Source organism: Magnolia sinica, chromosome 16 (genome assembly GCF_029962835.1).
Source record: "Magnolia sinica isolate HGM2019 chromosome 16, MsV1, whole genome shotgun sequence".
Taxonomy (NCBI): domain Eukaryota; kingdom Viridiplantae; phylum Streptophyta; class Magnoliopsida; order Magnoliales; family Magnoliaceae; genus Magnolia; species Magnolia sinica.
This window is the reverse complement of record NC_080588.1, coordinates 4,334,648-4,341,190: the sequence shown is the minus strand read 5'-3', so window position 1 is coordinate 4,341,190 and position 6,543 is coordinate 4,334,648. Positions and strand designations below refer to the sequence as shown.

At 40.6% G+C, this 6,543-nt stretch overlaps 1 non-coding gene across 1 annotated transcript; it reads right to left on the bottom strand.

Annotated features, from left to right (window-relative positions):
- Positions 1 to 1,770: 1,770 nt before the first annotated feature.
- Positions 1,771 to 1,877, bottom strand: LOC131230030 (small nucleolar RNA R71). Its single transcript, XR_009163758.1, has one exon. It is a non-coding gene; the product is annotated as a small nucleolar RNA R71 (small nucleolar RNA).
- Between the last annotated feature and the right edge of the window lie 4,666 nt (positions 1,878 to 6,543).

Genomic DNA, 6,543 nt, shown 5'->3' with positions numbered 1-6,543 from the left:
TGAAGTCAGAAAGTCCTGTTGTTCATCATTGTTCCATGGGCATGGTGGGATGACAGTACCCTTCCTGATCTTCATAAATTGTTGGTTGGTTGGTAATTAGTTTAATTCTGTTGTTTACTTTGTCTCCTGGGCATGGTTGGTGATGGAATCCATTCTAATTCATATACCTTTCATCTCTTGAAAACTATATCAAAGGGTTCAGTTTAAATTCTATAATTCTTGATGCAGGTATAAGATCTCCCTGATCTCTACAAGTGGATCCTCTGAATCCCTAGTTTCCTTCCTCTGAATTCCTTAAGTTTTCGATAATTATTCCACAATTATTCATTAAATTCTATTTGATTGAGATTACATCTTTTGCTAGTTCTAGATCTAGTTAGTTCCAGATCACGTACAAGTTTCAGTCCCTGTGGATTCGACCTCGGTCTTACCGAGTTTATTACTACATCACAACCCTATACTTGGGGAGTGAACAAGTTTTTGGCGCTGTTGCCGGGGACTGACGATTGCGATTCTTTGAAATTAATTAGGTTTAGAATTAGTTTAATAACTTTAGTTTTAAGTTTTTAATTGATTTCTAGAACTAACTTGTTTCCATGTTTTGTAGGATCCTGACATAAGTTCCTAAATTGGTAATTCCTTCCTAATTTCTCTACTTTTTTTACTTTTAAAATTAGGGTTTTAAATTTTAGAAATCTTCTAATTCTGGGATTTTCCTATCTGTAGGAAATAGTTTATTTTTAGAAACTAGGTTATTTCTTTCCCCTTTTTAAGAATTAACTTTCTATTTTTGTCATGTAGTAACTTTCTAATTCTAACTCTTTTAGAATCTAAATTTGTTTCCTAATTTTCTACTCGTAGAATTTTTGTTTTAGAAACTAATTTTCCTATTGTATAAGCCTTTAAGATAGAAACTTCTAATTCGGTAAGTTCTTTCTCTCTACTTTCTATTTTTCATATCTCTTTTTAATTTATTTTTTAGTGTAGGACTTTCTCCTTTTAGAAACTAGTTTACTTCTATCTTCTTTTTTAAAGATTTTTTATTCTAGACATTCTCTTTAGAACTGACTTGTTTATTTCCTTTTGCAAGTCCTTAACTTAGGGGCTTCAATTTGGTAATTTCTTTCCAACTCTCCCTCTCTTTCTTTTTAGATTTTCTTTTCCTTTCTTAGGATTAAGTTTTAAATTTGATTTAGGGCTGTGAGTGTTTTCATGCCCAAGTGGGCCCGTGACAACACTTGACGTCTCTTGACTGAAGGAGTATTGGTTGAGGGGTTGACTATCCATCGCAGGACTAGACACCACTCAAATTCCCCTGAGTTAATTGAAGTTATGGCTGAAGACCAACCTCCTCTACTTCCACCCAGGGTGGAGGATACCCAAGATGAGAACGAGGTGCATCAGGCACCCCCGCCTCATACTTTACGAGATTATCTACAACCGGCGGGAGTGAGTATGCCCTCATGCATGATTTTCCCTGAAAACACAGGACAAATGGACATCAAGCCAGGAGTTATCCAATTCCTTCCCAAATTCCATGGACTTGAATCAGAGAATCCATATTTACATTAGAAAGAGTTTGATGAGATTATAGCTACATTATGTTTTCCTAATGTATCTGAGGATACACTTAGGCTGAAACTCTTTCCTTTTTCCTTAAAAGAGAAAGCTAAGACGTGGTTACATTCACTGCGTCCTAGATCCATTGGCACATGGAACGACATGCAGAGGGAATTCATAAAAAAATTCTTCCCACATCATAAAACGATTACCCTCAGAAAAGCAATCATGAACTTTGCCCAAAAAGAAGATGAAACATTCTTCCAATGTTGGGAAAGGTTCAAAGAATTGGTCAGTTCTTGCTCACAACACGGATTTGAAACGTGACACATTACAAATTTTTTCTACGATGGACTAACATCTTCCATGCGCTAAATGGTCGAGACAATGTGTAATGGAGAGTTCATTAATAAAGATGTCGACGAGGTATGGGACTACCTCGACAGTCTGGCTGAAAAAACACAATCTTGGGACTATTACCCAAAATCAAACACCACGTCTAGGCTGACTCAATTAAAGGAGAAAGGTGGATTATATCTCTTGAAAGAAGAGGATGATCTCAAGTGTAAAGTGACTACGCTCATAAGGAAAGTTGAGGCCATGGAAGGAAAGAAGGATAAGGTTAATGAAATTGTTTGCGGCATCTGTGATTGCAACATTCATACAACTGAAAATTGTCCTACAATACCCGCCTTTCGAGGAGTGTTGAATGAACAAGCCAATGCCGTAAACAACTATCAAAGACCTTTTACTGGACCTAACTCCAATACGTACAATCCTGGTTGGAAAAATCATCCAAACTTTAGTTGGAGGAATGGACAAACGGCTACTCCTCCAGGTTTCTTCAATCAAAATCCAAATCAAGTGAAACCTCAAGAGGAACCGGTTCAAAATTCCATACAAGAGCTGGCTCAGGCAATGCGGGGAATTACAGATTTTATGCAAAAGATAGATTCTCGTATGACGGTTATAGAAAAGGGCTTCCTGCACAACCTCTCCCCAATCCTAAACCGCAGTACGAGATTAATGATCCCAGCTCTTCAAATCAGATGGGGCACGCTAAATCCATCACCACTCTTAGGAGTGGAAAGATCATTGATAAAACTCTTTCAGTTATTCCCGAAAAGCCTCAAGAACCAGAAGAGGACAACAATAATGGATCCAGTGATGCCCCACAAAAATTAGAACCGGAACTTCTAGAGAAGCCAGTTGCTCCGTTCCCCCAACGGTTGGTTTCACCAAAACCCCTCTCTAACTCTCAGGATATCCTAGAGGTGTTGAAACAAGTGAAAGTCAACATTCCTCTACTTGATGTCGTGAAACAGATACCCTCATATGCCAAATTCGTGAAAGACTTATGCACGACCAAACGACGGCAGAATATTCAAAAGAAGATCTTCTTGACCAAGAAAGTGAGTGCCATCTTAAAGCAAGACGTGCCACAGAAATTCAAGGATCCCGGTAGCCTAACCATATCATGTGTAATCGGGGACCATCGAATTGATCATGCACTTCTTGACTTAGGAGCGAGCGTCAATCTGATTCCCTACGCGGTATACAAACAGTTAGGTTTGGGTGAATTAAAACCCACCCTAACTACACTACAACTTGCTGATCGCTCTGTTCGTGTACCAAGATGGGTAATTGAGGATGTGTTGGTCCAAGTTGATAGATTTTACTACCCTGTAGATTTTATCATCCTGGACACCGAACCCATCAATAACATAAGCACTCAGATCCCCGTCATTCTTGGCCGCCCATTCCTTGCCACGTCAAATGCAATTATCAATTGTAGGAATGATGTCATGACTATGTCTTTTGGGAATATGACATTGGAGTCAAACATCTTTTTCAATAACGATAGAAACTTAGAGGAGGATGACGATTTCCACGACATTAACATGATTGACTCTTTCGTGGAAGATACGACACCTTTGACCTTGTCCTCCGACCATCTAGAGACGTGCCTGGCCCACTCCCATGATTTTGATGATGACATGATTAGGGAGACGTGTGCCTTGCTTGATACTGCACTGGTACTTGAAGTTAACCGGTGGAGGCCACAATTTGAAGAATTGCCACAAACCGATGTAGTGCCTCTACCGTTTAACCTCAAGCCGCCGAAGTTTAACCTAAAACATTTGCCCTCTAATTTGAAATATGCCTATTTAGGTCAAGATGAGACATACCTGGTGGTGATCTCTGCCCACCTGAAGAAAGAACAGGAGAGTATGCTCATATCTACTCTCATTGAGTATAAAGGAGCCCTGGGATGGTCGATAGCGGACGTCAAGGGAATCGATCCCTCGATTTGTACTCACCGCATATATCTTGAGGATAATGCAAAAACCGCTCGGCAACCACAACGTAGACTAAATTCAAACATGAAGGAAGTGGTTAAGGCTGAGGTTCTTAAACTATTGGACGTAGGTATTATATACCCTATATCTGATAGTCAATGGGTGAGCCCAACTCAAGTGGTCCCTAAGAAGTCTGGAATCACCATCGTAGCCAATGCTAATAATGAACTCGTGCCAACTAGAGTCACTACTGGTTGGAGAATGTGCATTGACTACAGAAAGTTGAATACCGTCACAAGGAAAGACCACTTTCCTTTACCATTCATTGATCAGATCCTGGAAAGGTTAGCTGGTCATTCCTATTACAGCTTCCTTGACGGGTATTCGGGCTACAACCAGATAGAGATAGCCCCTGAAGACCAGGAAAAGACCACATTTACATGTCCCTACGGCACCTTTGCCTATCAAAGGATGCCATTCGGACTATGTAATGCCCCTGCCACCTTTCAGCGATGTATGCTTAGTATCTTTTCTGATATGGTTGGAAAATATCTAGAGGTCTTCATGGATGATTTCTCTGTTTACGGTCCATCTTTCAGCAAGTGCTTGGAAAGTCTTAAATGTGTGCTGAAAAGATGTGAAGAAAAGAACTTGGTACTTAATTGGGAGAAGTGTCATTTCATGGTTCAGAAGGGAATTGTCCTTGGGCATATCATCTCGTCCAAGGGAATCGAGGTAGATAAGATAAAAACCGATCTTATCTCTAACCTACCTCCACCCAAGAACATCAGAGACGTGCGATCCTTCTTAGGACATGCAGAATTTTACAAGCGATTCATAAAGGACTTTAGTCTCCTCTCTTGTCCTTTATGTACTCTTCTTCAAAAGGATGCTCCGTACTAGTGGACTGGGCAATGCCAGGAAGCTTTCACCAAGCTTAAGGGCACGTTAACCACTGCACCTATCATGCAGCCACCTGACTGGAGCCTTCACTTCCTTTTGAGCTTATGTGCGACGCTTCTGATTATGCTCTTGGGGCGGTCCCAGGCCAGAGAAAAGATAAGAGGCCCTACATCATTCATTACGCAAGTAGAACTTTAAATTCTGCCCAAGTGAACTACTCGACTACGGAAAAGGAACTCTTACCTGTAGTGTTCGCCTTGGACAAATTTAGGTCCTACTTGATCAGATCCAAGATCATTATCTACACAGATCATGCGGCACTTAAGTATCTTCTTTCTAAGAATGATTCTAAGCCCCGTTTGATACGATGGATCCTTCTACTTCAAGAATTTGATTTGAAAATTAAAGATAAAAAGGGAGTAGAGAACGTAGTGGCCGATCACCTTTCTCGCCTTAATACCTCTAATTCTCTTGAGGCGACCCATATCAATGATATATTCCCTGATGAACAACTGTTCGGAGTCTCCCATTCATCTTGGTTTACTGATATTGCTAATTATCTTGCTACAGGTGCCATACCGACACAGTGGACTGCGCAAGATAAGAAGAAATTCTTCACCGAGGTGCGTAACTTTTTCTGGGATGATCCTTATTTATTTAAGTATTGCCCAGACCAAATCCTAAGGAGATGTGTACCAGACGATGAGCATCAGAGCGTCATCTCCTTCTGTCACTCACAAGCCTGTGGTGGTCACTTTTCTGCTAAAAAGACCACGGCCAAGATTCTGCAGTGTGGCTTTTACTGGCTCGCTATGTTTAGGGACGCTCATGAGTTTTGCAAAGCTTGTGAGCGTTGTCAGAAATTGGGAGCATTGTCCCGTCGAAATATGATGCATTTGAATCCCATCCTTATCATTGAAGCATTTGATTGCTGGGGCATCGATTTCATAGGACCATTCCCCTAATCATTTGGAAATCTGTATATTTTGCTCGCCATGGATTATGTCACTAAATGAGTCGAAGCGATTCCGTGTCGAACTAATGACCATCGCACGGTCATTAAATTCTTAAAAGAAAACATCCTTTCTCGATTCGGAACACCTTGAGCCATCATTAGTGATGGAGGCTCACACTTTTGCAATAAACCATTTGAGAGCTTAATGAAGAAATACGGTATCTTTTATAAGGTGAGTACCCCGTACCACCCACAGACAAGTGGGCAAGCTAAGATTTCTAATAGGAAAATTAAACACATTTTGGAGAAAACAGTTAACCCTGACCGTAAGGATTGGTCAATCCGAATGACCGATGTCTTATGGGCATACCATACTGCCTTTAAAACCCCTATTGGAATGTCTCCCTTTAAACTTGTCTATGGGAAAGCTTGTCACTTGCCTGTGGAGCTGGAACATAAAGCGTACTGGGCGATCAAAAATCTTAATTTCAATCTGGACAACGTTGGCTCGCTACGCAAACTTCAATTGAATGAACTTGAGGAAATCCGGAATGATGCATATGATAATTCGAGAATTTACAAGGACAAGATGAAAGCATTTCATGACCAACACATTTTGGGAAAATCATTCACGCCTGGTCAGAAGGTCCTTTTGTACAATTCTCGATTACATCTCTTTCCGGGTAAGCTTCGATCTCGTTGGACCGGCCCTTACATTGTTGTTACTGTTTTTCCTCATGGGGCCGTTGAGATAAGAGATCCCGACAATGGCAAGGAGTTTAAAGTCAATGGCCATCGATTGAAACCATTTGTCGAGAAATTTGA